Here is a 26,006-nt window from a genome sequence, read left to right as displayed (position 1 = left end):
GTGCCAGCACCACTGCTTGTGGAGCTGGGATGTGAGACCATGTCAGTGAACTGGTCTACATGCATGTACTTCTAGTCAACCCAGATGCTATCAAGTTGGTCCTCAGAGAGTCCCCAGAAAGAAGTGAGGTGAGTACAGCTCAGGGGTTGCCCAAAGAGATGAACAGGTAACTGAAAGGAATGAGGGTAAGAGCTTCTTGAATTAGTCGTGCTGATGAGGCATACCATGAAACCATGTCTGCATGGTGAGCAGGCTGACCTTGGTGGCAGCTTTTCTGGATACTGCACCTTCAGCTCTACCTCAGAAAAGGTTATTTTGCTCTTTGCAAATGCCCATTGCTGTACTGCCCGTGGGCTTATGGAAACACCTAATTTGCATGTATGCAGACATCAGCTGAATGCAAATATATGTGGATAACTTTCTAAATTCCATTCCTACCATCACTCTGGAATGTTGTTAGCTTTCTAAAAAATTATTTCATTTAGATTGTCTACCTGCTTTTAACATAACTATTTTCAGTATAAATCTATGGTAAGGTCACCAGGTGCCCCAGTTCCATGAGCATCCCATTTTCACAATACTAGTCACAGAGGTGGTAAGGTGCCCTACTTTTAAAAACCTTTAGAGAGCCTTCTGCTGCCTTGGGTTCATACTTATTAAACCATTGTGAAAGAGAAACAGACAATTGTCACAGGAAGGAGGGGGATTTTAAAGTGATAGAAAAAATAAAATACTAATTTTTGTTTCATGTTGAAAGTGCATTAAATTCTCCCTGATCATCTACTGTTACTGTTACATTAACTGTTACTGTTATCAGATTTTATTACACCTGATTTATTTATTCTTCCTAATACCACCGTAAAATTGAAACCAGCTTACCAATCAAATGCAAATTTGTTCTGCATCCAAAAATCCTTTGGTATTATTTTCTTTTTCAGATTAGAAGTTAATTTATATCACACTTTTGTGCTAAGCTAAAGTATTGTTTGTTCTTCCCTAATTTTATATAAAAGGAGAGTGAAATCAGAAGTAGCTAGTGATTGCTGCTTAGGCAAATTATTGAGGAGGTCAGCCTTTATTTTCCTTAGCTAGCCCTGGGCCTGACTGCCAAAAGTTCTACCTCCAGGTGTGGGCTTCAGTATACGTTCCTGTCCACAACCCATGTAGGCATGCTGAGGCAGTTGTGCTTCTCTGCAGCAATGAAGATAGAGTTTCTCTGACCTTTTTTTCAGTAAAAGATGCTTGGCTGTGGAAAAAGCTTCTGACAGAAGTCCAGCTATTTCAGAGTACAACTCCTTTTCAGACCTTATGAAATCAAATCTGTCTAAGAAATTGAACCAACCGAGAATAATAAAATAACAACAACAATAATAATAACAACAACAATACTAATTCTAATATTAATAGAAGGGCCCCCTCCCCCCCTCCTGTGCATCTCTAGGGGTGATGCAAAGCACATGCTACTGCTTTGAGGATGTTACTAACATCTCTCTCTAAATTACTAGAAGTCCTAGTGCCAGTTCCAATTAATTTAAAGTTCTGAGCAACTGATGCTATAGGAAAGTTTTAGGTAGAGGCACAGAGAGCTATCAGGCTCTTTTCCCACAAGGTTCTCTTAACATATGTCTACTCCTTTCATATGAATTCTGGAAAGAGACTGGCCACATGAACATATGCTGATGGCTAGTAATACTTGTAGAAGATGCTGCACCCTCATTAAAACCCTTCTTCTTAACTGTTTACATAGTTACAAGTCATCATATGTTTATGCAAGCTCATAAAAATTCAAACTGAATGGATGTCAAGAAGAAAACAAGAATTAAGAATACAAAGAGATGAAAAATATTTACTAGTTTTGGAAAGAGCAACAAGCTCTACTTATGGTCAGATTTAAATACTTCCTTAGGTGGGCAACATGCTTCTGTTCAAATGTCTTCATCAGAGCTATGAAGCAAAACATTTGAGCCAAGTAAGGAAAGTAACATCTGGCATTCAAAAACTCACGTATCCTTGGAATTATATACAACAACATACTTCTTGCACTCTTGCCCTCTTGCCCTTTTATTTGCATATTTTTAATATTTTCCCTGACAGTCAAGTACAATAATTGTTAGTTTTCTGGATACCTCATTGAATTCTTTAAATCAGGCCTCTAAAAATGGTGTGCTTTCACTGACCTCACTTATGCTGATGTAACAGAGCAAAATTTCATCCCCTTCTACTGAAGTTGTGCTTTTTTGTTACTATTGATCAATTCTAAACCCAACAGAGAAAGTAAAATTGACTGAACTATGCCATTCTTTTTTATTTTATTTTAAAGTAGGCTGATGATTATGGGGGTCTCTGTTTAAAATTCCTTATACAATATAAATCCATGTTTAAATAAAACTACATTGTTGTAGTATGTTTCTTTTATGTATCTTATTTCTTAATTTCAGTTCTTGACTGGTCCCACATGTCTCTTCTTCAGGGCCAAACACTTTGAATACTTTTTGAGGGGAAATTGATTAGAGCCTCACGCTGGGAAAAAATAATGATACCTGTGCATATCCAGGAGTCCTGCAAGCAGAGTGTAAGGTCTATAAACGTGTTTCTTTAGATGAAAAAGACAAAAAAACAGATCACTCAGTGCCTCTTGCTCTAAAAGAGAACAATGGCATTCTGCTAGTACCCATTATAGTGCTCTCAGCACAGGCTGTTTCATTAAAACCTTTCATCCTCCTAAAGGGGGTGTGGAAACTGAACCTCAGAGATAAAAAGCCCACAATAACTGCACACAATTTAGCTCCTAAATGGAGCCTAAGATGATTAAAATAATAAGCATCACACTGTGCTCACAACACTTCAACGAATGTAACTAGGGTATAAAACATTAAACATGTCTCCAATGCAAAACATTTCACATTAGAACCGCAGCAGCAAGTCTGGGAGAGCATTACACTGTGGGCTAGGCTGCTCTCAGTCCAAGTGTGCCGGTAAAGATGGGGCAGATTTCCTGACATGGCCAATGACCAGCCAAAAACAGGGTCCAAGCCTTCCTCCATTGAAACCTGTCTGGAGAAAAGCTGATCCTCTCATTGGAAAGCTGCCAGTGTTATCCATGATGCTTAGAACAAGTCCAACACCCAAAATTTTTGATGATGTCACTCAGTAAGTCCTTGCTTAAATACGGAGATGGCCACAACCTCAGGCTGCTCTGGGGCAACTGCTGTCCCTTGGGCTGCAGGGACAGTGGTCTTGTGACGCCAGGTCAGCAGGCAGCAGTAGCCAAAAAGTACGCCTAAGGTTGGGAAATATTAGGAAAAACAACCACTTCATAATGGTACCATGTAAATCTACGGGGTGATTGCATCTTGAACACTTCATAGAGATCTTACGTTTCCATCTCAGAGGAGGTAAAGCAGATGAAGACCTCATTAAGGCAAAGACAATGACCAAAAGAATGGAGCGATTTTAAATGAGACTAAATGGACTAAGGACTCACTGGGAAAAGAGGTAATTGAGGGGGACATGACACAGATAATATGCTGACTGATCTGAGCTTCAACTAGGAATGAATTGTCATGTTTCATGGAAGATCCAAGGGATATCTAATGAGACTAGCAAGTGGCAGCTTTAAACAAACAGGAGGAGACTGTTGTTTAGACATTGCATGTGTAACCCATGAATCTTACAACTGATGCTGTCAATTTATAATTTTGCATGAAGTCAAGAAGCAGTTAGACCAATTAAGGGGGAAAAATGCATTAGTGACTACCAAAGACAATGTCCTTTCTCAGGAAGTCTCTGGGTCACAAGTTGCCAAAGACTGGAAGAGGATTTTTGAGGAAGTATTACTCAGTATGCTAATATTGCTTATTTTTATACTGCATTTATGTAGCCATCCCTCCTGGGCACTGCTGGAGTGCAATTTTGGATACACTTTTCTTAGCCAAATTGTTCTTACAGTTTGATGTTGAATTCATTACAAATGAAAGTGGGAAGACTTAAAAATGAAGTCCATAGTTTAAAATATGGAGAAGATACACCAGGAGATTTTGTTGTTTAAATTATATCCCACTGTGGCACTTTGTGAAACTGATCTTTCACAGTTTCAATCATCCTGGGGGCAGCAAAAACATAGAATTTTTCTTGCAGTCAGTAAGTGCTGTAAATAATTTTCCCTGGATGACTGGCTCCCTGAACATCCACTATTGCCTTTGACGATTCACTGGTCTCTTTGGGAATAGAAATCATTTCTGACGTACTTAGGTTTGCATGATAACAAGGGCTCCCATGGCTTTCTATCGTATGCCATTTTCAACTTCTCTGGCAAACTGAAAATCTGTTGATTAATAGCGAAAACATCCATAATATATGGTATGTACTGTACTATATAACAAGAAATACTTGGTGTATAAAGTCAGCATGAATAATACTATTTCATCAGATGAATCTGGTCTCTCTGGTTACAGAAAAATACCATGTGTCGTGCAGAAAATGCAAATGTGTCCAATGTCGTCAGGTTGTATTAGTGTGATATAATAACGACAGGCACACAGCCTACACAGCAGACAGGAACAAAGAATGAAGGAGTCAGAAAATTCTCTGTAATGACAACCAATCTTTAGCTATCATCTGTTGTCATTTTGAGAATAGAGATATAAATTTTAAAGGTCTGGGTGTTACTTTAACTTAAGCAGAAATCTATTTTCTGTTATAGAATTTCTTCTTTTGATTTATGCCATAGATTCAGGCCTCTGAGCCATTCAAAACAGCTGAATGTACTTCTTTACATTGCACTTCCAACTGTGGAAATACATTGCCTGTAACTACATAAGAATTGGGTAGATTTTTTAAAATTCTATTGCTTTCTGTAACAGCAATATGACAGCTTGATAGTATCTGAAACAGTCTGAGTTACTGCATTTCTGAACTGAAATCATCTATACCCAGCCACAATAAAATCATCTTATAGTCAACAAGTTTTATGACAAGGTCTGTCTATTGAAGAAGCAAAATGCAGTTGGCTGTAATTACCATTGAACACTACATTAAATAGATTGGAATGAATTTTCTGATTCCTATTGTTCCACTGTCAGGATCATCTAAGATCATCTTGATGTGAAAAATTGCTATTAAAAAAAAAAAAAGGCAAAAAATCTATCTTTCTCATTTTTTTATCTTTGTTTTGTGTCACTGAAGTATGATATAGACCAAACAATTTCTACACTGTGCCCATTCTGCAAGGTGAACTGTTTTACATATGAAAACTGATGGAGAAAATTGAACTAAGACAACTCAATCAGCATAAACTTAGATTTCTTTTCTTGGAAAAAATATGTCAATTTCTAGAGAAGACGAAAGTTATTCAGGAAGCAAATGATAGTGAGAAAAAATAAAAAAAAAAAAAAGAAAAAAAAAAGTGGGGGAGGGGGTTGTTTTTTGTTTTCCCAGAGATTAATTCTATATTTTCATTTGTGATTTTTTTTTTCTTTTCTTGACTGCTGTTATGAATAAAATTTTCTGGAAGCAAGAAATAGCTAATTAATTTGTGTCCAGGTTCAAAAAATAATAATAATAACATGAGCAAGTAAATAGCGCTTACAGCTTCTTGATGAATTGCAAAATATATTTTTCTTTTACTAATCCTACATCAGAAAGACACCCTCTCATCTTTGAAGACACAAGAGAGTCAGTATTTTTTTGTTTATTTTTTTTAAGTATACTGATATCAGAAACAAGAAGAAAAAGTGAGGAAGGGATGTTATGATACCATTTTTATAGCCAGATTTTTCAGATTAGAAATATTTGAGGAGATCCATAAAACTACTGACTTCTTCAATCAATATAAGCAGTTAAAGAGAATAATTTTCCCTCTGTAAAAATATAGTGGAGAACAACTATAAAGAAAAAAAAAAGGCCTGAAGTTCTCCTGAAGCGTAAACAACATAGCCGTCTTCAAAAATTAAATCAACGTTTGCTTCGGTGAATTGGAACTCATTGTTAATCTCAGTGGGATCTGGACTGCAAACATGAATCTAACATCATACTTCTTGAAGACAAGGATGCTTAGCATACTTGGTAACTTTTTCTGGCATGCACCTCTTTGTCTGTTTTTTATTTGTCTTCCTCTTGATGGCTGTTACTATTCTTTCTTGTGATTCTTCAGTATGTCCAGTGGTCTCTACTTGTCAACTGCTAGCAAATTATAATGTTTCATGTTTTAATGAAGTAAAATGCTTAGAAAAAGATAAATCAACAAAGAAAGGAAAAAAAGAGAAAAAAAAAAAGAGCATGTTGAGTGTGGATGGGCTAACATCTTCTCTGTAAATGAAGGTGCTCTGGAGCGGATTGTAGAGCCTTTGGGGCTCAGAAGATGAGTGTTTCCCTACTGAATGAGGGAACCATACACCAAGGGGACAATGAACAGCATTCAGCAAATCATTGTCCACTAGAGAGCAGAAACATAGGCTGTGTGGGAAAAATGTACAGCCCATGTCCCCACCTGCTAAGAAAGAATCAGTGGTGTCAGACAATGGAGCCTGGAGAAGACAAAGCTCAGAGAGGATCTCATCAGTGTCTATAAATGCCCAAAGGGAGGATGCAAAGAAGACAGAGCCAGTCTCTTTTCAGTGGCAGCCAGTGCCACGACAAGAGGCAATGGGCACAAGCAGGACCACAGGAGGCTCCCTCTGAGCCTCAGGAGCACTTCTGTGCTGTGTGGGTGAGGAGCCCTGGCACAGGCTGCCCAGAGAGGCTGTGGGGTCTCCTCCTTGGGGATCTCCAAAAGCCGCCTGGAAATGGGCCTGGGCAGCCTGCGCGGGGTGGCCCTGCTGGAGCAGGAAGGTTTGGACCAGATGACCTCCAGAGGCCCCTACCAAGCTCAGCCACTCTGTGATTCTGTTAATTAAAACATGTTAGACAATGTAACTCTTCCCAGGCATCATTATTTGAAGAAAATTACACTAAATGAGGAAATAAATTACACAGGCATGAGGAAATAAAAATTAAAGAAAGGTCTCGCTTAGAATCATATTTATCTAGAGAAAGAAAAGCAGCTTTCAAGTCTGTATAAAATATCCATAAAATCTCTATATATGTGTATATATATGTGTATACAGATGTGTATGCATAGAAAAGTGAAACAATCTATTTGCTTTTCCTTTAAAATATCCAGATTAATATAAGTGCATTGACAAAGTATCAGTAAAGCTATGTCAACAACAGCCTGTCTGCTGAGAACCACCTGTTGAAGTTTTGCAGCCTGTGATGGGAAGAGGCATTAGTAGCACTGTCTGATACCAGCTTCCCTCCCTTGGCTGAAAATGACACTGGTACTTATTAAGCAAGTTCTGTGCAGTGATCATCACAGGGATGTAATGAGGAATTTATGTTTATCATTGCACGGCCCTCTGAAGACAGTCGGGCTGAATTCCTCCTCTCTTATAAAGGAGCTCAAACTCATCATCTGGCCATCTCAGTGGCAAAATCACATGGAATACTGCAGGTACACTACACTTAAAGGTTTTCTCTCATTACATGGATTTTAGTGGACAATTTGAGTTACAACCCAATAGAGATTTTCCAGACTTGGTATTTGTTTTGGTTTCTTGTATGTAAAGTGAGTAGGCAGCTGTCTCAATTCTGTTATACCAGAAGGCTTTATGATTACAATATCTGCCTTATTTGATGAGGATAACTGGAGCGACCCTCTTACTAGCTATCAAACATTTGTCTGTTTGCCCGGTGGGTACTGCACAAAACTAATTGTTTCTTATCTACCCACCTGTCTACCTGCTTATCATATTTCCAAAACCCATGTCATTTCCATGGAGAATGGTTTTCAACATTCAACGGAAAAATATGAGAATTGAAAGAAAATGCATGGAAGGTTGTCATCCTGATGTACTCCAGTGTTCTGTCTTGTGAGGAGAATGCTATAGTCAATGAAAGCACATGGACAACAATAGTATAATTATTGCCTGTTCATTTTAGACACTATTTTCCATCAAATGCTAATTATTGATTCCAGCAACAAAGCAATAGACTTTATGTGATAGGATATATTTTTAACACCGCATGTGGGAGATGGAAATATAAAGACTAGTCTGGTAATAGAGTAAATAAAAATATATTCTGTATATAGAACATACATATATTAATTTATATATTATTTTATTATATGACTAATAGTATATATTCTGTGTATAGAGTATATAAAAATATATCCTAGCTTTCCTTTGTGACTTTATGCTATGGATCAGTGGGAACAGAAAGAACTAGTTGCTATTCTCTTATTTATTTATTTATTTATTTATTTATTTATTTGGTCCTGCTTTTGTTACTATAGTAGCAAAACAATTGCAACCATTGGACAAGTAACTACATTTTAAATATTACAATGCACTTAATAAAGACAATGACGTGGAAGCAATTTCTGGACAAGACGTTTAAATCATGTTAATACCAGGAATTTAAGAATTTTCCATCTTGCTCCCTTTGACAGTTCAGATATGAATTAGATGATGAATTAAAAAGATGCACTGTGAGCCATTGTCCTCATTAAATGTAGTAGAACATAATGCTTAGGACCTAAATGGGCTGATATTTATAGAAAACAGGGAATCCTTTGCCTAACAAAGCCCTTAGCAACAAGATGCAATAAATACAGGGGATGAAGGTTGCCTAAAGGAAACATAACCCAATCCAGTCAGATGCCATAGTCCCCTGCAGATGACTGAGTGGCACAATGAAAGCAGACTCTCAAAAGTGGTTATCAGGGATTCTTTTATCAAAGAGAATTTTCCTCCCATATGTCAACCTTCATGGGTAGAGGATCATGAAAGCAGAGGAGAGAGTATGTTTGGGTCTTGCTGCATTCTAGCCTATATACCTGTACAGATCAGACATCTTCTGCTAATTTATGCCAGAGGATGTTCTAGTATCTAAGGTCAACTTCAAGGGAAGATGAAAGATATTAAAGCTTTTCTTCTCTGAATCTCACAGGCCAGGTGAAGTCAGTCCTTGAGTAGGTTCTTTGAGATGGTGTTAACATGAAATTCTTTTCTCTGTGTCAGTATTAAAGTTATGTTGCAAAGGCTGTATGCTACTTTTTTCTGCCTGAGCTCAGCTGATCTATAAACTACACAAAATAATCAATCTGGGCTTGTGAAGGATCAATAATGCTTCTGTATTCATCATGCTGTTTTGAATTTATCTATGATTAAGGTTAAACTCATTGAGCTGCTCATTGGCATCTGGGGAAAAACAGATCCATTTGAGTACTGTTCATATGTATCTTAGCCTGAGTGAATAAGACATGGGAAATATGTTTGTATTTTTCTGTAGGTACACAGTACTTTAATAGTAATAATATATTTCTGTGCTAAGAATTAACATGTATGCAATGACTTAATTTAGAGCTATAATCCCAGTTAGTGTTTTGAGAGAAAGCTCTTCTGGACATATTGTCACAGTCCTGTTTTCTGCCTTGTGTTTGAGTAGGTTGCTTCCTCTCCTTCCCCCACACCAGGAAATCACCATTTTTGAAGAGAACAGATATCAGAACATATTTTATCGATAGCACTTGGAGTCTGACTCATTACAACCTTAAGTCCTCCATTAGCATGTTGAAGAAGGCTTGGGGTAGGACCCAATGAGAGCTTTCTGATACCCGAGAGGAGCCTTTGGAGATGACAGTCAGGTTCCTCATTGCAGTGCATGGTGGGAGGATAAGAGAAAACAGGCAGAGACTGAAACAAGAGAGGTTCAGACAGGGCATAAAGGGAGACCATGTTTGAACTGGAAACTGAGGTGCTTTGCTGCCTGAATTATGCTACAGGGCTACAGGGAGAGAGGGCAGGGTCACCTCCTTGCTGGAATGCAAACATGGGTGATGGCCTTATACAGGAAAGACAGGGGGACTCTCTGTGCTAGGGTGGGATTGCTTCTGCACAGCTCTGCCTGAGTGCTCTAGGGACTGAGCTGGATTGGATGTCACTGTCCAGAGCTACGGAGTTTATATAGAGATCCATCAGAGGACAGGCAGGTGGGTAATATTACCTGAAAAACTTTCTCTGAATGAGCTGGGTGGGAAAAATCACATGCATAGAAGAAAAAAGAAAAAGGAAAACAAAAAAAAAAAAAAAAGGAAGGAGTAAAAAAGCCCTATATTGAATATATTGAAAACAATGTTTTCCTAATGTGTTGCCTCCATAGCTCCACTTTGCAAAGGAAAATTCTCATTGTGTACACCAACTTTCTGTTCCTTGGGTTTCAAAAAGCAAAGATTAAAAAAAATAATAAATCACTGTTCTTCAGTTCTCTACTTCTGGTAACATTCTTCCATGTACATTGGTTGGCACCCTCTTACTGTGAACGAGTGGAAACATTTCCCCTGATTTCAGCTGCCAGACCAGTACCTTTGAGATCTTACGACCTGGAAGACCAGGACAAAAGTGGACAATAAGGCACATTAGCCACATCCATAGCTCAGGCCACAGAGGGTTTGATACCTTAGGGCAGCGTCCTCAGGTTTTACAGTGGAAGCTACTAATCAGAAAACAGAAAACATCTCTAGAAAGGAAGTTGTATTGGTAGTCTGTTTTCCTTCACCAAATTAAACATACATCTAGAGCAGCTCTGCTTTTTTGCCCAAAACAGGTTTTCATAAAAAGTATGTTATCAATTTCAAATAATATTTTAAATTTTATCTTGCATTGGAAAATATAAAAATTACTTTTTCTAAATTCAATTAAAATTCTATTAAATTATTTTTATTTTGCTACTTCTGATTTCACAGAAGCACTACACAGTGTCAAGGTGTATGAAGTGGTACAAATAAATAGTGGGGCACTAATATATAAGAGTAAATACTACTTTGACTTATGAAGAAAAATAAAATATGCAAAGATTTATAAAGTAGCTGCTACCTGCATTTTAAGATTGCTTTACAATCACTCACAAAGTAATCATGGTTACTTTGACAATTTCTGGCACAAAACTCAGCATTTAAAATGAAAAGAAACAATGCTTACAAATATGTTTCTTACAGGAGCGTTTGAAGTGTCTGAATGGGGAAATAAAAATAAATTTCCAGCACAGCAGAAATCTTGAGGGTCTGTCATTACCGGTCTTGAAAGAATGGCTTAAAAAACCACTATGCCCTCTATGTAAATGGCAGTGACACTGTTGGCATTAATACTACTTCTTTATCCCAGACTAGTGTAGTGGAAGAGAGACCAATAAGCCTTGACAAGAGTATTGACATTGTTTGTAATAAATGCAGAAAATTTGAGGGGAATAGAAGTTCCGTGCTGAGCTTTAATAGCAAAAGTCCGCTTTATCCATAACCTTTTTTTGTTCAGTTAGTAATTAGCAGTTTATTATGCTGAGAATGAATTGCTTCTTTCTGACTTCTAACTAGTCTAATTAATCCCTGTCATTAATGTAAAGACTCTGCATGAAAGGGACGCTTCATACCTGATCAAACAATTATTTTGGAAGGTGCTGATCCTCTTACTACTATTCAGGATATGTTTTGGTTGATTGGAGATGTGGCAATGGCACAGCATATTAACAAAGTAATGGAGATGAATGGCTCTGAAGTTTAAAATGATATTTCTGCTCTGCTGCTTCAATAAAAACTAAGCAAAAAAATGTCTTGCAGAGATGACAGGAAATATTTGTCAAATTAGCAAGTAGTTCTCATTGCTTCCAATTGAACTATCAAGTTTTTAATGAAAAAAGTCGTTTGAAATTTCACAGTACATCAGTAAACATTGCAACACATTTTATCACTGTATACACAGTATCACTCATAATTGCACAACTTCAACTCTTATGTTGTGCTCATTTTCCAGAAAAAAAAAAAAAAGAAAAAAAGAAAAACTAACATATCCTTTCATTTTGCGCATATACCTCTGAACTGATAAAGCTAGATTGTTCATGGAGAGATTTCCTATATATGAAGATTGGCTTGTTGTCTGGAAAGAAGACTACTTAAGTAGTCAAGTGTTTCTCCACGTAAGTGAGGATGCCAGAGTCAGACCTCCAGGACTGCTGAGGTGAGATTTGAATTGGCAGGAACTGATGCTGAATGTGCTCTGAGGCATGTGTAGGAGTTGAACTTAGTAAGGTACAATAATGCACGGGGTGCCTGAAATGGAAAGATTTGATATTTGATGAAATTACATGAAAATAGACTTGTCACAAGAGGGTAACACTGGCCACAGTTTGTGTAGGGGAAAGGATTAACACTGCATACAGTCTTTCTGCACAAGCAGCAAGGGTGACCATGTGCCAGACCCTCCATACATCATGGGGATGTCTCCAGACATCTTCTTGGGTGCATGTTATCAAGAAAGGCAGGAAGCTGGCAGAAAAGAGGCAGGATCATCACCTGAACAGAGAGGTGGCCTAAGGGCAACTGGCCTGAAATAGCTGTTGCATATGTAGTTGGTCCCCAAAGCATGTCTTCAAGTCCCATGGCTCCCAGCTTTCCCATATGCAAGGTTGTGCCAGCTGGAAAAGTCTAGCCTTTTGGGACAAATTATGGTATTTGAGGCATTACATACTATTTCACAAGATTTTCATTTCTCTTCCAAGTTAATAAAAAAACTCACACAAGCAAATAGAGTGATGTATAGATTCAGACACTGTGCTTATCTTTGATAGGGTGAAACAGCTGAATGCCCAAGCACATTATCAACAACCAAAGCAAAAATCTCAAGGATGCAGTCTTTATGCTTCAGGCACTAATCTATTACCAGTCAAGAGGAACTGGGAAAGGACTAACCCTGTGAGCAAATAAAATACCTCTTCTGTAGACCTTTTTATTAAACCTTTATATTAAACATCTGTTACCGGTCACCGTCATATCTGGTAGTATTAGATAGAAAAGACATGAAGACCCTGAAAGGCTACATGTTTATGTTTTCCAGTGAAATAAAAACAAATACTTTGCAAGAAACATAATGAGAAAAAAAAAAAAAAAAAAGATCTCGACTTTGCTTTTGACAACTGATAAGCAATTATAATTCACTAAAGTAATAGCAGTGATCAGAGTTGTTATCTTTTTTTTTAGGCTGTCTGATCCCATTGTCTGCCCATATCAAGGGCAGTACATTTCCCAGCCAGTGATATCTTGTCAGCTGTGCATATGTGTTATTTCCAGGTTCTGAATCCAGTCTAGAATAATCCTCTGAAATGCAGGAAAGGATCAGAATAAGTATTGCTTAGAGAGAGCAAATGAAATATTCAAAAGCTAAGCACTTACCAAAAATAAAAATGACAAATCTGTGTCCTGTTTGAAGCAGCCCGTGACAGGGTGAGCTGGGAGAACACAGAAGCAGAGACTGCAACCTGCTCTGCATCCTGGAAGCACAGAACAAGTGAAATGTGCTGCTGAAACATCGAAGCAGCTAGTAATCTAGGACAGCCACTTATTATATGAGAAGTTCAAATTTGTATCAGCGCCAAACAACTCCCTGTTATCTTGTGAACACAGTTAGTCGGGGATTAGTTGCTCTGTGGTGGTTAGACATGCCTTTGACGGTATTTCTATCCTGAACATGGAAAATCTTAAACTTTCCACAGTTAGAATCACAGAATGGCCTGGGTTGAAAAGGACCTTAAAGATCATCTAGTTTCAACCCCCGTGCTTTGGGCAGGGTTGCCAACCACTAGAGCTGGCTGCCCAGAGCCGCATCCAGCCTGGCCTTGAATGCCTCCAGAGATGGGGCATCCACAGCTTCTCTGGGCAGTCTGTTCCAGTGCTTCACCACCCTCTGAGTGAAAAACTTTCTCCTAATATCTACCTTAAATCTCACCTGTCTTAGGCTAAAACCATCCCCCTTTGTCCTATCACTACCAACACATGTAAACAAGTGTTCCTCCTTCCATACGCTCCCTTCAAGTACTGGAAGGCTGCAATGAGGTCTCCCTGGCGATTTTCCCTTCCCTTCCCTTCCCTTCCCTTCCCTTCCCTTCCCTTCCCTTCCCTTCCCTTCCCTTCCCTTCCCTTCCCTTCCCTTCCCTTCCCTTCCCTTCCCTTCCCTTCCCTTCCCTTCCCTTCCCTTCCCTTCCCTTCCCTTCCCTTCCCCTCTTCTTCCCTCTCCTCCCCTGCTCCTTTCCCTCTTTTCTTTTATTTTCTTTTGCTCCAGCATGTGTCCCCCACGGGTGGGTGGCAGCTCCCCCCAGGCCCCTTGCTCCTGTGTGGGCTCCTCTCCACGGGCTGCAGCTCCGGCCCGGGGCCTGCTCCTGCGGGGGCTCTGCATGGGCCGCAGCCTCCTCCAGGCCACATCCACCTGCTCCACCGGGGGTTCCTCCACCCATGGGGGGGCTGCCGCGTGGAGATCTGCTCCATGTGGGACCCATGGGCTGCAGGGGGACAGCCTGCTCCACCAGGGGCCTCTCCACAGGCTGCAGGGGAACTGCTGCTGTCTGCCTGGAGCACCTCCTGCCCTACTGCTGCACTGACCTTGGGGGCTGCAGGGCCGCTTCTCTCACATGTTCTCTCTCCCCTCTCCCAGCTGCTGTTGCCCAGCAGGTGTTTTTTTTCCCCCTTTCTTAAATATGCTCTCCCAGAGGCCCACCCAGTGTCGCCCCCTGGCTCAGCTCTGGCCAGCAGCAGGTCCCTAGTGGAGCTGGCTGGAGCTGGCTCTGATCTGACATGGGGCATCTGCTGGGCTCTGCTCATTGAGGCCACCCTTGAATCACAGAATCACAGAATTTCTAGGTTGGAAAAGACCTCAAGATCATTGAGTCCAACCTCTGACCTAACGCTAACAGTCCCCACTAACCATATCCCTAAGCTCTACATCTAAACGTCTTTTAAAGACTTCCAGGGATGGTGACTCCACCACTTCCCTGGGCAGCCTGTTCCAATGTCTAACAACCCTTTGAAGCCCCCCCTACTACCAAAACCTTGCCACGTAAACCTGATACAGCAATGCATAGCGATCAGTGTGAATCGTGGTAGCAATACTAGCTACGCCTTGAAAGGCAGGTTTGTGTGAACAAAGGGGTTTATATTAATTTAAATAATTTGTAGTGCTATTCCAATTGTTCTAGCACTCAAGTGTTGTATTTTATTTTATTTCGTTTTTTTTTCTTGTTCTGTGCTTTTCATTATCTGTGGATGAGGTCAGATCCTATGTGTGAGCTGTAGCTTACTGACTTTCATCATTAATGAAATGCAGTTTTCAGGACCCATAAGACTGTGCTACTGAAAGTCATTCACTGGTGACATTACTGATGATGGTTGCTAAAACTTCTATATGTGAACTAGTCACTGCAGGGTTCATCTAGAAAGCTCATCATCTTCTTATACAGATGTCTACAGCAGAGGAGTTTCTTTCTAGAGCTATAATCTCTCCCCACTGGCTAGGACAAGTAGAGAGAATCCATTTCATCTGATTTATATATATGCATTTTAGATGATTACCATCAAGTGAGATGAACCTCACCCCAGCAGTTTCTGGAAGAGATTCCTGAACAGAGTAATCATTTGTTGCATTCAATATGCAGTTTGGTACATGCGGTTTGGCTCCATTGATCATGTGGCATATTTATGTTCATTACTAAGTACAACTCATAGACTTAGATTTCCAGTGTGAATATCGTTAATTAAAATATGATAATCATTTTCATGCGTATTTTGCTATTTATTTCCAATCTGCTTTTTTTTGGCCTGCCTTCAACCATCCTGGGTTTTCGAATATTAATACACAAAACACAAAAGAAGAGTGAGACTGCCAAAGAGAATTCATATGAGAATTAAAGCAGACATTTCTGGATCTCTCTTAAACTAATATTGCCTCATTTCGAGTCATACATTCACTTAGATAATATTGCCTAGAGACAGTCGACCGCACAGATATTATGAGGAAACTGAACTGCATGAGATACTTCCAACAGTGCAGATTCTATTGGAAGTCAAGTATTTATGTCACCGGGCTGTAGAAGAAACTAAGAATGTGTCCCAGAAGACATCCTCAGCAAAAGGAAATCAGAGGAAAATAATTAGAAAGTGACGCTTCTTATGAGCTCAATTAAAAGACTACTTTAATTTTGCAAACTTCACCTCCCTGACCAGACTAGCTGATGGAGAGAAAGAGCTTCCTCCAGAGGGCAATTCAGAACATGTAAATCTAGGTTCTCACTCTGTGGAGTTTACTCAGGCTAAAGGATAGCCAGTAATTTTTAGTAACAAAAATCATGTAGAATAACAGTACTTATGAGAAAAGAGAAATTATTTTGGCATTTGGTTCTATAGTCCCTACTAAACTGAGTAGGACTTACTCCAAAGAACTGTCCCCTGGAACTGAGGGGGATGTCTCAGGAGTAAGCTGAATCACAGTGTTTAAAAATTGGAGAACTGAATGCTAGCATTCAAGTCCCTTATTCTTCTAATCACTTATCATTTCCACCTCTACTGAGTAACGTTGCACATTTTCAGATCCACACTTCTGCTGCAGCTTTCTGTTTTCCAGCAGACAAGACAATGCAGTTCAGATTACAGCAATCAGAAAACTCATTGTAGGTAGATATTTACATTCTGACGTCATTTTTAACATTGCTTTATGCTTAGATTTTGAAACACTCAACTGTTCCTACAGATAACATTTTACATTTGTGTGTGCTGATGAGGGGAATGTCACCTAAAACTCAGTCTTCAGATATATTAGAATCTAGTAGGAATTTTCATCTGTTTATGTAATGCCTTCATGTACAATGTTGTTATTATTATTTATTTTTTCGTGAGATAATTGTAGCAACATTTATGGGTCCCTTCTGGCAGGCTTCTTATCCTCCTTTATTAAGGGAATGATTGCCTTCAAATACCATGCTTTCTAATTTACTAAAGTAATGTTAGATAAAGAGGTTACTATGGGGACATAAACTGTTTTGCAGGGTAAGCCAAGTGAAAGAACCATGATACATCTTAGCATCTACATGCTTGAAAGAACATTCCAAATCCGGTTTCTTCTCTTAGATCTGAAAATCTGTGTTGGCTTAGTCCAGGCAAGCTAACTTTTTTTTTTTTTTTTTTTTTTTTTTTTAAATTGCTCTAATAAATCAATCCCTATTGCTTATAAGTAATCTGTACAGAGAGGAAAAAAAGTAGTGTCAGTAGGTGCTTATGATCCTGTCTGAACTGGACTGCACAGCCAACCTGTATTCCATAAAGAAAATCTTGTTTTTGAAGAAAATCACTTAATTCTATGGGCAAATTTAAAATAACATGCGAATTGCTATAAACTGGAGGTGTAAGTAAACATGTCATAATACAGCATCTGTCAGCACTCAAGTCAATTTGATCAATATTGCGGAATATTAGAATGAAATAAACCAGTGATTTAAGACCAGTGCATTACAATTCATTTTACATGGGAATTCAAACATATTAAAGAACACAACAGCTTTATGATCTATATTTCTGTAAGTAAATTTAACTGAGATAAAGTATACCATTAACAGCCATTTCTCAAGGGCAGGTTTTAAAGGCTTGAACTTGGCTGCACATGCTGCATTTGAAAATGTGTGCTGAATTTGGAGAGGAAAGGATGCAAAATGTGCATCATTTGTCAAAATGTGCATCCATAGTCAAAATCCAGCATTATTATTTCTTCATTACCAAAAAATCCTTGGGTTTAGTGTCACTTTTTAGACAAATTCAGGGAGACATCTCCCTGCCCAAAGCACTTACAGAAAGCCTATGGCCATGATCTTGCCACTGATAGCATGCAGGAGCAATGTTGTCTCTAAATGGAGTGTTCTTGAAGCCAAAGGGTAGTTTGAGGATGAAGTCATTTCAAGTACCATGAGCCTTAGACCTTAGCTTTGCTCCTGCTGATCTCTTACTGTTGCCTTCAAAGACTGCAGGATGAGGACAAAGTCATGTAAAGTACAGAAAAGTAAAAAAAAATAAAATATAAAGGAATAAAAAAAGTATAAAGGAAAAAAAAAAGTATAAAGGAATAGAAATGAGAGGTAGATAAAAACAAATTCGGCCAAAAGAAGCAGAATACAGCATGCCTTTTAAGTTATCACCGCAGCCAGCAATAATGAAGTATTATTTTTCATATTTTATTTTAAAGAAATTGGTGAATAGAGGATCATGGGCTAGAGATGAACAGATGAGAGATACTGCTTTTTCTTATGAGAAATCTGTTTCAAATTCTGTTTTCTTTCTAAATTAAAGCAAAAGTTGAAATTCTGAACTTTTTTAAGAGACAAAGTAAATTCTAGAACATCTCTGTCCAGTAAAACAAGATTTCTGCATTTCAGCAAGATAAAAACCATAATATAGAGTACTAACGCATACGTAAATTACTTTTAACATACATTAAAATGCATCAATTAAATAAAATGAACTAAGCATAATTTAATGTATTTCTTATGTTCTTATGTTCAGGAAAACATCATGAAATGGGATACTGATTCGAATAGATTTGTGTTTCAATGGACAGCTGTAGGAACAGTATTGAAGCAGTAGAGGTTCAATAGTAACAGATTCATAAGGAAGAAGCATGATATCTTGATCTCCTTTGCCTGTGCCAAATTTGAATACAAGAGCTCTCTAATTCTTTACAGATCATCCAAAGGTGAGAACCAGAACAGCCTGGACACCTTTGGGATGTGGCACAATGCACACAGCATCTATCTACCTGCTGTGAACCTGGGACGTACTGTACTCCTTCATGGAGTATGTGACTTTGCAAAATCCTATCTTAAAGACTGTGGTGATGCAACCAAGATCACTTCAGAAAAACAGTTAAATATCAGTTTGATTCTAACTACCCATTATACCTGTATGCCTCAGTGGTATTCTGCAGAAACGTCCACTGCTACATACAGAGGAGACACCATGATTGTTACAGTCAGGAAGAATGCTCAAGACCACTTTTAATTTCTATCGTTTTGTTTGTTGTAGAAGAAGTAGCTGGGGTAGGGGGAGGGAAGAGGTCTGCATAATGTTTAAAGGGTACATATTAGTGTTTCATTTCAAACTGGAATTGAGATTTGGAAGTGAATTTTCTAATTTCTCCACTCACTGAACATTGGTTCTTGTCAAGAAACTATATTCAGTACTTAGATGTGTTCTCAGGTGAAACTGAAATGAAGGAGCTCCCAAAGGAGCCTAAGGCACTCTACAGTAGATATTCAGACTCAATTACAAAACTAGAGTTAATCCAAAGAAAAAACCTCCTCTACAACATAATGGTTAGATATTAGGTCTACAACAGAAACCTTTGCTGTAGAAGTTTTTTGTTTGTTTGTTTGTTTGTTGGGCTACACTACTTGCTACTGTGTTCAGGGCTTTCCTAGCAGAGTTAGCCTGGCATGGAATTTAACCTACTCCCATTAAAAACCTGTTTCATGATTAGTGATGGAGATGCACGCCAAATAATTGCTGTAATAGGAGTTACTAAGCAAGTTTTCTAACAAACTGTTCTCCTCATCAGTAGTTACTACATATTAACGCTAGAACCAAGACACAGGGAACAAAAGCAGATTCCGTAACAACAAAGTCATTCTTTGGAATGAAAATTATAAATTTGCTATTACAAATTATTTATACAAGTATCAACCATTTATTTCTTCCTGATGTCTGGCATTTTATCCTAGTGCATAAAACCTTTTCCAAATGGTATTTTTTCTCCTAAAATTAGGTATTAGGTTAACAGCTTCAGGGTTGAGTTTTCATTATAATTGCAAGATTTATGTCATCCCCTGCTACCAACAGAATATTAATACATATCTGGGAGGTTCAGTACAAGGCAAGTGTTTGCCAAATGTCATGTCTGTATTTATTTGGTAATAAATCTGAAAAATAATTTCTATCTTCCATATTTTTATACAGAAAAAAATGCCTCTCATTATTTGATTTTGAATATATGTGGAAATAACTTCTAATTATTTATCGTTAACAACACTGTCAATAGTGAATCTTGTATGATATCCACTCTATCTGTAAATTTGCCTCTCTGTTCTTAATTGATGAGCCTTTTCTCGACTAATGTACTTGTTCTCTCATGCATCCTCTGTAAATGAAATCAGATCTTATTGTACCTGTGTAACGGTTATCCTCTTTGTAAATCCATTTGCCATCTAAGAAGTTGCAGAGGTTTTGGTGCATGAAATGGAAAAAGCACAGCAAAACTACTGAAATCCAAGATGAGTTTGAGGGTCAAGATGATAAAATCCTTTTTTATTTGTGCACACAGAAAATAGGATATGGAAATTGGTAGTACCTTGAAGGTGGAAAACCAGCATCTCATTTAACAGATCCCAATTTTATGGCAGAAATGTAATTCTGTTGCTGTAATTGTAAAAGCAAATGTGTCCTTGATAATGATTACAGTGTAATTACCAGGATATGTCATCCCAGATAATTTTAACTGTGCAACCTTTAAATTGCAAGACACCATCAGAAAAGACTGAATTGGGGTTCCTAAGGTACTTGACCAAAGGCACTGTGTTCAAGGGAGGGAGATAACATGAAAGTAGATTTCTGCAACAGATCAGGTAAACTGCTCTCTGGAAATCACACCTCAGGTTATCTAATAGCTTATATGTAGATATGTACACAGAAGATGACTGCATCTTGTTGGATGAACCTAGTCTTTACTACCATGATCCCAATTTGGGTTGTGTTGCCTAAGCCGTAGAACTGACTGTTTAGCTTTTGACCTTAATGTACATCTTGGCAACAGTGTTTTTCTATATTAATTTTATTTGCTGTGGAAGTTTGGCCTTTTGGGGCCATTTATCAATTTGTTATTATAAGTTTCAGATGTAATTCAAGCTTTCAATTTAAAAGAAATCATTATTGAGCCTTGGAAAATCACCTACTGCTTGTTCTCTCTAAAAGAAGCTCCAAAGCAAGCAAAACGTACTGTTTGCACTAAATGACTTTTGCTCTGGTACTAAATTAGATGTGTGTCCTGGCAGAATCCAGCTTTATCACATAATCTGGTACAAGCATAAAATGATAAAAAAAAAAAAAAAAAGGAAGCAGGTACCCTTCCTTCTCAAGAAGTAAAGTGTATTTAGGTTGAAAGAAAAGCAGCTTTTTTTCTGAGTGCAGTGAAACCAATGAATGAATTGCTCTGTCAGGCAAAACAAGCTGTCTATATGTGGGACAAAGTGCAAAAAATACCCTTAAGCCCTAGATAAATATCTGAGCAACCTCATAACAAGGGGATCAGGAGTCATGAAAGAAGACTGATCAAACCCCAAAGAATATTTTATTTCTGAATAATAAGATACCAGCTTCATTTTCCCGATTATAATTTATATTTTGCCTGCTATTTACTTGTACAAAACATTTTATATTGAAAACTTCTCTACAGTGCTTGCATCAATTTGCCTCCATGGTCATGTATCCTGGAACAGGTAATCTCCAAACCATTCTGACCTGAGGATAGAGCTGCAAACATGAGTATTGCTAAGCCACTAGAGTACTTGAGAGGTGTGGACATTGGTGTCTTCTGCTCTGGGAGAAGCCCAAGACAAATCCAGTATTTCCAGAAGTCTATGTGAGCACAACAAGCCAAGGTAAAAGCTTTGGGGTATGCACCATCTGTAGGGAGCTTACAGAGCCATAGAGAGCTTAAAAGTTCCACAGAATAGGAAAACTTAGACAGCTTTGTCAAACTTTTTGAAAGAAATAGCAAATTAATCAAATAACAAAAACAGATTATAAGGAGTCTTTGAGAATGGGTATCCCTGTGTTCATATGTTATAGACTCCAGGCTTTCCAGCTTGCAAGGTACCCAGGAGCAACTGCCTATGCACAACAGGCTTGAAAGCTAACTTGCTTTATGGATGCTTTGCACTTTCCAGTGGTTAAAGCATCCCTGCCTCCCAGCTTCCATCCAGCTGATCAACCTTGCAACTGGTCACTCCCCATTTCTAATCAGTCCTGTTTAGGCACAAGAAAAGTTTCTTATGCCAAAGAAGTACTAGTGATGCCCAGAAAGATTTTTAACAACAGAAAAAGAAAAGTGGGTGCACAAGAGAGAGAAAATACACTTGACAAATATCACCTTATATAATGATTACCTGCAGTTTTTCACATGCCTATGAGAAAGTGAACAAACACACAGTGGAATAAAGCATATATGGACATTTGATAGTTTACTTTAATGGAAAACCCCATAGGTTCATCATAAATAAGCCTTTCTAATGACAAATCCTATTCTGAAATACACACAAGGGTTAATATCACTTTGGGAATTGCCTGTAATCCCATGCAAGACTTTTTGCTTCAGCAGTGCTCTGTGCTGGTGTTTTCTCCAAGTGAGCACTCACTTAAAGTCCATGCCTCACAGGAGCAAGGGCTGTGATGGTGTCTGTAGCTGCTGCAGCAGAGCTGCTCCCTGCCAGCTCCCCTTCCGCTCCCAGACTGAAAAATGCCCAGCAAAGGAAGAAAGGAAGGAGCAGTAAACAAAGAAACAAAGTCCTAACAACCTCCTTGCTTCCAGACAGCCCCCTGCTAAGTACTTTCTCAAAACACGTATACACTGCTTTAATTAGTACTATATTGCTAACAGACTGGCTCCATTTCTTTGTCGGGTCAATACCCCACCGCTTTGCGCCTGGCAAGGCAAACCATTTATTAATTAGAGCTGCCCTGCAGTCTGTCGCTCTTATTCCAGTACACTTTGTTTGTGCCATTCTCCAGCTGGTAGAGCCATGACATCACTTACTTTCAAAGATGACTTTAAAATGAGAAGATAAAATGAAAAAAAAAAAAAGAAAAAGAAAAAAAAAAAAAAAGAGTTACTTCAGTGCTGAAAAGAATATTTTAGGTATACTTCTGAAGCATTGTCAAATCCTACTTCTGCAAGCAAGGGCTTGGGAGACCTGTTAGGAGATCTTTTTGCCTTTAGAAGTTGCAATCATTCTAAATTTCCTCATTCAAAAAGTTGTAATGCGTTAGTTTGCCAAATAATGTTCCTAATATATTACTACACTTAGCTTTCATGTGGTGCCTTTATCTGTCAATGTGAAAACACTTTGAAAAGGAAGTCATCATCATTATCTTCATTTATACTGTCCTGCTTCCTCCTAATCATTTCTTTTTCATAAGATCACCTGTGGACAGTTAGAAGATAGGGGTGGTCGTGCCTCAGTCTCTGCTTCAGCCCTATATTTGATCGCTCAAGGGAAGCAACCTATTGCCTGCAGCACATCACGTAGCCCCATCTGCCTTCACTGGTGGGGAATCAGATGTGTGAGGTCGTCCTGTGGCACTGACAGCTTTCAGCAGAACTGCTCTGTGCAGTCTGTTTTCTGAAGAGATTTCATTTCACTATCTCCCCAGCTACCGATGCCAGCTTGCCACTGCAATCTGTCATTTTAATGTGGCTGTAGTATCTCATTGAAGCTGCATCTTACCAGCCTGTAGTCTGTAATACCTGTGGAAGGAGCATCTTCAAGTGACCCCCAAAGAGAGATCACAAGAAGTCTAATGGCCATTGATGGGTCAGTGCTGCATTTTTTAAGGAAAAGGAAGATTAAAGGACATATTTTTACTCTTTATCCAGTTCTGATGCTGTTGCTATCCAGCTGTTGCTGGTATTCTCCAGCAGAAGAAAACCTTAAAAGTATGAAGATGCTGTTGAGAGTAGAGGTCCCCTACCCTATGTCCCTGTCAGCTCTTGCTAAACACCACATTTAGACCTACAGAAGATACAGGGTCAGCTCTTGTGCCATTGGTAGAGGCATGGATCTTCTCATAAAACTTGCCTGCATCTTTGTTAGCTTCCCCCTCTTGCATGAACATGGATATGTGTGTAGGGAGTAGAGATCTAGGGTTGCTATTGTGGGTTAAAAGTAAAGAATTCAAGCCTCAGGCAGGTTTATCAAAGATATGGTTTTCTGAAATTTGGACCTCCACCAAGGGCTGCAGATATTATATTTGGAGCCACTGTTTTTAGGAAGTGCTGAAACTTTTAACTGAGCTCATAGTATTCAACACTATTGATGTCTAATCCACCCGGGCTGTGCCACTCCCAGTTTGGGCTTGAATATTTCATTCCAGAGTTTGGTCCAGTTTGATCTGGCCTCAGCTCAGACTTATGTGTAAGCAGAACAGATGGTACTAATGTCTGAACTCAACCATGGCTTTCCATAACATGGATCAGGCCTGTGGCCAGCCAGTGGGCGAGTGGAAAGGTGCACTCAGTGAGAAACTGGAAGGGTGTTTCTCAGCCTGTCACATCAGGACCTGGAAAAGAAATCCTTCCCCAATCCTAAAGCAAATCAATAGGCATACAGAGGTAAACTTCCAGTAGTTTACTTAGCAGTGGATTAGTATGGCCCTGAAAACAACTGGCAAAGGGTGGCCTGCTGAAGTCTCTCTCTCCAAAAGGGATACACAGATACACCTGGGGACTGTCTGAAATAACACCTTTCAACAGCTTCAGTTTCAGGGAATATCCCCTAGCACTATTTAATCTACTAACACAGACATAAACTCAACGACTATACTATGCTTTGGGCACGTCTCCCATATCACTCACAAGTGGCCTGATTTTCAGAAGTTTTCATTAAAAAATGCTCCAAAAGATGTGTTAGTCTGAAAATATGGTTGATTGCAATATTATTTGTCCAGTTAAGAGCTTTGTAGAAAGATTGGCTTGTAAATATGACAAAACAACCTACATCAAAGTGCACATCAAAGAGAAAGCAGAGTATCTCTTTCATCAGTAGCACCTTCCAGCATGAAGATCTTTACTGTCCCATCTTCCAGGGGACAAACTATCTCCTCACTTACACCATGCACCCATCTAACAGAGGATGGAGGTTTGTGGAAATGGGCCTTCAGAGTCACAGAACAAGAATTTTAGTACACTAGAGAACATGAGAAAACATTGAAAGTAATCTCATTTAATACAAGCATAGGTTTAGATGTATTTGGGTAGAAGAGCCATAGGCACTGTGTAATAAAATATGATATAAGGGGAAAGGGTCAGATGGAGAGCTCTGCTGGGATTCTGTTAGCAAGGCAAAGCCAGTTTCAACTGTAAACAGTAAAATAGCAATATAACATTAGTTTATGTCATAGATAATCACATTATTAGTGATAATAAAAGAAGAGTCCTGAGGCAGTTTTCACTTGCGGTTGCCTGAAACCTTTGAAAATTGACCATTGAACCCAAGATAACCTAGAAAAGATTTTAACCTTAATGGACTGGTAACAAGTTAGTGATTTTTAAAAGTAAAAGTTAAATCTCTGAAGAGATAGGCAACCTGATTTGCATAATTGTTATCAGTGAAGGTAGTCTGCCTCACCTCTGTACTGCGTTTATCCATTATTTCTTGTATTTCTTTATTGTATTGTTTTTCACCTACTTATTGTATTGCACAATAATGCAAAATATTCATGTGAAAAAGCTATTTCTCTAAGGAAGAACAATGTATCACAGCTTTGTGTGGGAGTTGGCATTGCTCTGAACTTGCAAAAATACCGTTTCCTAAAAATGACCCTAAATAAAATTAAAGCTTGAATTAGCAGATAATGTACCAACATATTTGAAAGTGAAGAAGTAAAAACAGAAGCCAAGATGGACATTTGAAATGAATATCAGCTACAGAAAACATAAACACAGAAACTCCTGAGATGAACGTTTCCCATTCTACACTGCAACAGGTGGAGGTATTTTTGGACGGATCAAAACAGAGACTGTGGTTACAAGTATTAGAAGTGCTTTCCCTTTAAGTTTACTGAGCAAAGAGGTAATTGCAGAGAGTTGGGCCATTAGTTATTACAGTGTAAAATCAGATGTGAGAGGTCATTCCCTGGCACTAACAGCTCTGGGCACACTTGCTCAATGAACTCTGTTTTCCTGCTGGGTAAATTAATTATATGATTGTCTCTGCTTGAAATTAATAGTGTCCTACCCTTCTTCACATGAAGAGATCAAACGCTCCCACGTGACTTGCAAAGTACTCCTCTAAATGAGGGTCCCTGTAGAAATAATTAGTTTGCTTTAGTGTGAGATATTAAT

The 26,006-nt window shown here is 38.7% G+C and overlaps 1 long non-coding RNA gene across 2 annotated transcripts in view; it reads right to left on the bottom strand.

The window, feature by feature from the left end:
* Positions 1-14,572, bottom strand: part of LOC311431146 — a 31,550-nt gene extending 16,978 nt beyond the window's left edge. The window contains exons 1-3 of one of the 2 annotated variants that reach the window (XR_014689274.1): positions 14,462-14,572; positions 13,259-13,356; positions 11,705-12,139 (exon numbers count right to left, since the gene is read on the bottom strand). This is a non-coding gene — a long non-coding RNA (uncharacterized lncRNA). Of the gene's footprint in view, positions 1-11,704; positions 12,140-13,258; positions 13,357-14,461 lie in introns of those variants that run through there. The other variant, XR_014689273.1, reaches the window with a different exon arrangement.
* Positions 14,573-26,006: the final 11,434 nt, after the last annotated feature.

The sequence above is a fragment of the Aythya ferina genome (assembly GCF_964211825.1).
Source record: "Aythya ferina genome assembly, chromosome: 1".
NCBI lineage: Eukaryota > Metazoa > Chordata > Aves > Anseriformes > Anatidae > Aythya > Aythya ferina.
Note: the sequence above shows the minus strand (reverse complement) of the source record. Positions and strands in the feature narration are given on the sequence as shown.